The sequence below is a fragment of the Aethalodelphis obliquidens genome, unplaced genomic scaffold, assembly GCF_003676395.1.
Source record: "Aethalodelphis obliquidens isolate GAN/ISIS:26980383/991018 unplaced genomic scaffold, ASM367639v1 scaffold3, whole genome shotgun sequence".
Taxonomy (NCBI): Eukaryota; Metazoa; Chordata; class Mammalia; order Artiodactyla; family Delphinidae; genus Aethalodelphis; species Aethalodelphis obliquidens.
In genome coordinates, this window is record NW_020837947.1 from 57,786,481 (window position 1) to 57,793,737 (window position 7,257).

Genomic DNA, 7,257 nt, shown 5'->3' on the forward strand with positions numbered 1-7,257 from the left:
GAGGACTGTTCGCTGACTAATAAGAATGTGTTGGAGGATGTATGAATGATTAAGCCTGTTTTGTTTCCAGCATCATTTGGACTGTTCACCTCTCCTCTCTCTAGCTTAGTGTGTTGCAAGGCCAGCTGGTGGTAGTTCTGTGTGACAGGGAAGCTCCTGGCCTGAAAATGTGAATGTAGTGAACCGGTAAACTGTGGACCAATCTCCACAAAGACCGAGTTCCCCTTTCCCCACCCTCAGCTGGAAAGAGTTGTGTTTGAAATTTTGTCTACAGTTTATTCTTCCTGTATAGCACTAAGTGTGCTGTATCTTCAAGCCATGAATGATTAAGTTATGAGTGTGTAGAAGTCACAGATACTTTTTATTGTGTGTTACTTGGAGGGGAAGTCCATGGAGAGCCAACATTCAAAGTGAAGTTGTAAGACCTTCATTCATTCTTTTCAGGAGCCTCCCGCAGGGACTTGAATGGACATTGCTGGAGTCCTGGGTACTCCCTGACAGCTCATGACCGGGTATTCAGCATTTGGTATGGGTAACTTGATTAGGAACCCTAGAGTAGACCCAGGTTTTACTTTCCCAAAGTTGGTTATGGAAACAAAATGAGCAAGACAAAACCCACTGTGGAGTGGGTGACTGATGCACTCTTGATTGGGAAGGCTTTAATGTTCTGTGCTTCATTCTAAAGCTGTCCAGGTTTGAAGTGTTCTCCAAGTTGATGAACAGGTGCTACTTATAAGAAAAATAAGAAATTAGGGGATATTTTGGTCATCTGGCTTACTTGTTCAAGTTCTGTATTTCTTTTTTACTGGAAGGTAACTTAAGGAAATGTGATCTTTAATGGTAATAGATGCTTTGGGATGGACAGAAGACCCATGGGCTACCTGTTCTTTTTCTTACCTCTCACTGTAAAATTAAATTCTGCCCTTCTTTCCGCTTCCCTTTGCCTCACCCCACCCCTGTCTCCACTCATCAGGATGAAGGAGCGGCATCACGCTTTGCCCTGCATAAGCCAGAGTAGATACAAGGATGATTTAAATGTACACAGAAGTAAACGATATTGTCAGAGGTTCCCATTTCTTGTTGTAACACTCATGAGTTGTGAATAGTGACACTACCAAGGCCACATGCTACCCAGATGACTGATCACAGACTTAGAGCAACTGGACTTGAATCAGAACTGCAGTCTGGTCCTCACGTGAGCCCTGCCTGTGTGCACTGAGATATGAGGATATGTGTTTGTGAAACAACTAGGGTTCAAGGAAAGGAAGCGTTAAGGGTTATAGCCGTGGGGGTCTTGCCTAGCTTATTTGAGAGAAAGTATAGACTCATAGAAATGGATAGCTGGGCCGTGGATTCACTCTAGAAAGCCATATTTATTTGGAGGACAGGCCTGGAACGGAGGTCTTTCACCTTGCCTTTTACAGGGTTCTTCCCATTACATCACCTTGACTTGGGTTCTTTTTAAAAGCCACCTCCCCAAGAGGTCACTCCATGTTCATAGAACCAGCACATCCCTAGTCTCTCTCTGACAGTGCTTGGAATTCTCCACTCTTGTCCCCTGTATCTCTTCAGCCTGGTCTAGGCCAATTCAAAGGATCTTTCTTCAGTATCTACTCTGTGCAAGGCGCTGCTGGGCTCAGTGAATGATACCCAGAGGATGTCCAAGTCACCAAGACTCTTCATTCTCGGATTATATCTTTTAAGGAATCCATGCCCATATGGTCTCTCACTGGATATTTAGTTACTCACTGGTGAGTTGATAGCCACCTACCCTGTGCCTGGCCCCGGGATCCACACTGGATATAGATACAGTGGTGAACAGAACAGACGTGGCACCCTGGTTTTAGGGTATTCCCTTTTACCTAAGCTTCTGTGTTAGCCTCTTTTACGTGCTTAGCCACTTCCCTGATCCATTCCACTCATCACCACTAGATTAATATTTCTAAAAAGCTCTAATAGGGCACCGTATTGCTCCAGGCTGAAGTATTCCTTAGAGCCTGGTGTTCTCACCTCTTTCATCACCTTGTTTCCTCCACGTGGTCCATCCAGTGCATCCAAGCTGGTCCATTTGCCATTGCCTAGACATGCCTCATGTACCTGTGCTCATGCCAGCCCTCTCCTGAAATGCCTGCCCTTCCTCTCCACTGGCGCAAGTCGTATGCACCTCACAAGGCCCAACTTGGTCAGTTCTGCAAGAAGAGGTCTCAGCTCATTATAATCTCCCCTTCCTCTAGAAACACAGCTCCCATCATTTCCTTCCCTGAAGGCTGCATGGGAAAGGTATGCCCAGAAAGTGGGCCGTACACTAGAAAGTAATGGTTTTTAATTTTTTTGTCTCCATTGATAATCTGATTCAAGTCCTATGCCCTAGTCCAAGAAAAATACGTATATGCAGATATATGAAATTTTACATGTACGTTCAGGAGATTTAGAGACATCTTGACATTATCTGTGGATTCCTTAGGGGGTTCATGGACTGCAGGTGAAGAAGGCTTCTTCTAAAGAGTCTTTAAAAGTCACTGTTGGGGCTTCCCTGGTGGCGCAGTGGTTGATAGTCTACCTGCCGATGAAGGGGACACGAGTTTGTGCCCCGGTCCGGGAAGATCCCACATGCCGCGGAGCGGCTGGGCCCGTGAGCCATGGCCGCTGAGCCTGCGCATCCGGAGCCTGTGCTCCGCGATGGGAGAGGCCACAACAGTGAAAGGTCTAAGTACTGCAAAAAAAAAAAAAAAAAAAAGTCACTTGTTTAGTGTTTGTTCTTGCTTGCTTTTATCACAGCCAGACAGGAGACAAATTGGAATGGGCTGTGCAAGCAAAAGTGCTCTCTGTCATTATCCCCGCGGAGAGTGTGCTGAGTGACAGGGGAGGAGGATAAGGCCTCTCACATTAGTTGAGAAAATATCTTTGTTTTGACAAGTGTGGCATTTTGAAAGTGACAGGGTTTCGTTGTCATCGTCATTGTCATCTCCCTTCTGACCACCCAAAAAGTTGATTTCGCAAAATCAATTCAGGGCCAGGGGAGCTTCCCTTCAGCCCTGAAACCCACCACTTCTGCTGGCCGACCTGGGCTTAAGGTGGGAGAGAAGACGCTGGATTTTTCCTTACAGGAAAAAGTTCTACACAATCAGGTTGTTCTGCATTAATTAAGCAATTAATTAATTCTTAGAACAGTTGAGTGTATTTTCAATAAAAGGATGGTGCCTTTTGTTGATAGGGAACAACTCAGGTTCTTCCTCTTCTTCTTTTCCTTCCTCTTCTCCTTTCTCCTGACCCGCGCCCCCCCTTCTTCCTTTTTGTTTTCAGGGCGAAGCTCCTTTCGTATGACCCACGATCCTTTGTTCTCCTTTGTATGTAGTGCTGTTTAAGACGAACACAGACTGATGAAGGTACATCAATGACAAATACTACTTGAGTCTAAATGCTGAACTCTGGCAACCCATTTCGAACAGGTCCGGGATCGACGGCTTGACCTTCCTTCACTTGCTTCTGGTGGTCTGGATGCAACTTGCAAAGTTCAAAAGGACCCCTTGGTGGATGGGACCCCTCCTCTGGCCGGCAAAACCCTTGCTAGTGCCAGGAGTAAATGCAAATGGATGTGAGGCTTTCCTCATTTCAATTTCTTACCAGAAATTTAGGTTTTTAGTCCCTGACTTTAAAGAATATCTTAAAGATATTTAATATTCTTTAGTCTTTAAGGTAACTGGAACCAGGAGCACATTGACCTTGCACCTTTGAGAAGGTTACAGAGAATATGAAAAATAGCGCAAAAGGAAGCAACTCACTGTTTTGGGGCTAACAGTGTGACCTTCTCAACCATTCTGGCTCTTGCCAAAGCAGGGAACTTGCCCCCAGACCAAAGCTTCTCTGAAGCTTCTGCTGCTGGCTAGACCATTAGGATGGTCTCAGTGTTCAAGAGGATTATTGCCCCTAATTGTCAAACTTGTAGACAGTAAAGGGGACCATTGCAATAATAAGACAACTTATGAATGTGGTCCAGCCAGCACCAGCACTCTTGATTATTTCCGTGGGGAAACAAGTTATCTAGAGCAAAAGATTGGTACAGTACTTCTGGTGTTCAGTACACAAATAATTTCAGCAATTAACTTGATGGCCTTCTTGAATATTTTTCAATTGCTGTTGTTCCTAATTACAGCTTTAAATATTTTGAAACAATTCACTAACTATAGAGCAATATATATTTATGATGATATTTCATTTTATGAAAAGTAGTATTACTAAATATGACCAATTCACCTCCTTCCCCCCATCCATTGGCAAGCATCCTTCCCTCCCCACCCCCCCCACCCCACCCCACCCCCGCTTTTTTTTCTGTTTTACTTTTAGCTCTAGAATAGAGTAACTTTTATTTATCAGTAAAATTTAAACCTTCTTTAGCATTAAAAAAAAAAAGTTACCCCGTGGCTTTAAAAACAATAGGATTTAGCTCCTGAATTGTCAAGTTAATCAGCAGTGGCTAAACAGATAGCAGAGGGAATGTGATATAATTGGAGGCTAGAAAAGAGTAATGCTTTGGGTATTTACTACCTCCCTCCCTTAAAGAAATACGACAATCTATGGACTTTTCTCTTTAATAGTTGTTCAGAATTGGAAGTGTTCTCTCATATTTGCTTCTAGCCCCCAACAAGAGATCACATTTGGCTTATTAAAACATCAACGATGTCCAAATGATTGTATTTTTACCTTTAACAAATTATATCTGAAATTTTTTGCGGCAATAAGACTAAAGATAACGCTCAACTTTTGGAGGGATCTCTGCTTCAGTAGGGGCAACATGTTTGTGTTACTTCTGTCAAAATGATTTTACCTCGGGCTTCCCTGGTGGCACAGTGGTTGAGAGTCCGCCTGCCGATGCAGGGGACACGGGTTCGTGCCCCGGTCCGGGAAGATCCCACATGCTGCGGAGCGGCTGGGCCTGTGAGCCATGGCCGCTGGGCCTGCGTGTCCGGAGCCTGTGCTCTGCAACGGGAGGGGCCGCAATAGTGAGAGGCCCGCGTACCGGGGGAGGGGGGGGGATATTTTACCTCAAGTGATCAGTCTCACAGGATCGTGCTTATTGTAAACATGTTTTTTTCCCAGCGATCTGTATCCTGCTGAGTGTCTGACAACTCCACCGTTGATGAGGGTGACGGTTCCTCGATGGTGGTGATTGAAAAGATGAGGGTCTGAGTCCTTCATCTGGTGGTATTTGAATTTCACTGAGTGGGAGGAGAGAAGGAATGATGAACAGATACTGGGGCTTCAAGCAACCACGAGGTGTGGCTGTGTTAGAGATGTGTCAGGCACACTGAACGTTTTCTGGGTGGTGGCATCTTACTAAAACCATCCAAGGGACTACGGGTTTAAATCAGAGACAAATGCAGTCTGTAGGGAAGGATTGTCTGTGAATATCCTGTTCATCCTTGTCCTGGTTTCTGGCTTGTTCTCCCGGTTTGCCCCGCCTGAGGCTGGGCCTGGGAACTGGAGGAGTGGTCCCAGTGTGTTCACTCCTTTGATTCTGGAACTTACTTCTAGTCTCTCAGAAGTGTTTGTGGCATATAGTTGCCATTTTATGATAGAAAATGTACAGAGTATATTTGTATATTCGTTTTATAGAAGACCTTTACATGTTTAGAGACACCCCAAAGGATCCCTATATAGGCAGTGGGCTCCAAACCTTTGTGTCACTGACCTCATCAGTAAAACTATCTGAGCATGCCCTGCAGCTTATTTATTTATAAATACACACACACTGCTCTACGGATATGTTATATACATTAAAAACCATAGCAAACATAGAAATTTACAAAGAATAGTCTCTACTCAATAGAGTTTAGAGTATGGGGCCAGGAAGGCTTAGGCGTAGCACCCAGAATGTGGCAGTTGGTAACGTTGGCGGGAAAATGGATGTAGAATAGGCATGGACGCATGATTTTAGGTCAAGGTTATTCATTTATTCATTCAATCTTTTTTTTTTTTTTTTTTTTTTTTGCCATGCCGCACAGCACGCGGGATCTTAGTTCCCTGACCAGGGATGGAACCCGTGGCCCCTGCAGTGGAAGCGTGGAGTCCTAACCACTGGACCTCCAGGGAATCCCCCATTCATTCATTCTTAAAACAGGCATTTTTGGTTAGGAGAAGCAAAGAGTGAATAATTAGATATGACGTTTACAAGAGCTCTTTTAAATTCTGTTTTTGGGACCACTTGATCTAGAACGTCTTGTCAATTCCTGCAAGATTTCCCAGGACACTGATTTAAGCAAAACAAGAAAAGAAAGGAGGGGAAAAATCCCCATTAATGCAGATGCTGGCTCTAATGCCTGAGAATTTCTGAATCTGAAAAGCAAGTTTTGATAATTCCTGGTAATCATCATCTCACTGATTATGTGTCTTTTTTCTTTCCTTCTTTCTTTTAATAGATCTTTATTGGAGTATAATTGCTTCACAATACTTAGTTTCTGCTGTACAACAAAGTGAATCAGCCATATGCATACGTATATCCCCATATCCCCTCCCTCTTGCGTCTCCCTCCCACCCTCCCTATCCCACCCCTCTAGGGGGTCACAAAGCACCGAGCTGACCTCTCTGTGCTATGCAGCTGCTTCCCACTAGCTATCTATTTTACATCTGGTAGTGTTCATATGTCCATGCCACTCTCTCACTTCGTCCCAGCTTCCCCTCCCCCCACCCCACGCCCTTTCTTCTATTTGTTTATTACCCTGTGTCTCCAAACGTGTGGAAGATGTACGGATTTATTTTCAGATATCTGAGATAGGAAGGACCAATGTTGGTGTGATTCAAACCCACATTTCAGCTGCTAGGGGGCTAATGGGTGGACACTGCCTGGAAAACATTTACCTGCCCCATCTGTTTTGCGAATACAATGAATAACATCTTGCTGAACGAAGGCCTCGCCGTGGAGGTGTTTATTTCTGGACCTATGAGTTACGTTAGCAGTTATTGTTAGTAGTTTATAAAGCCATATTTAAACTTGTACACTTGACTGTAAGATAGATTGGAATTGTGCACTATGTTGATTACTGTATATAAATGTGGAAATTCTGTATATTTGGTCTTAATGCTGTATGTATTTGATGTGTAAATGATAACTAATGGATATGAAATAGCTGGCTGTGAATGTCTTTATTCCAATTCACTTCTCTTTTGCAAATTTGAATGTTTAAACTTTACACCCATGGGGAAAATCTGAGATTTTTGCATCTAATATACTGTTAAGTGGTGGTCTCAGATGATTGGGAG

The 7,257-nt window shown here is 43.9% G+C and overlaps 1 protein-coding gene across 1 annotated transcript in view; it reads left to right on the forward strand.

The window, feature by feature from the left end:
- The window catches only part of FAXC (failed axon connections homolog, metaxin like GST domain containing), an 86,948-nt gene extending 81,246 nt beyond the window's left edge, over nt 1-5,702 (forward strand). Inside the window, exon 7 of the transcript XR_003429390.1 lies at nt 5,098-5,702. The gene's annotated coding sequence lies outside the window, so the exon portion shown is untranslated. The remainder of the gene's footprint in view (nt 1-5,097) is intronic.
- Nucleotides 5,703-7,257: the final 1,555 nt, after the last annotated feature.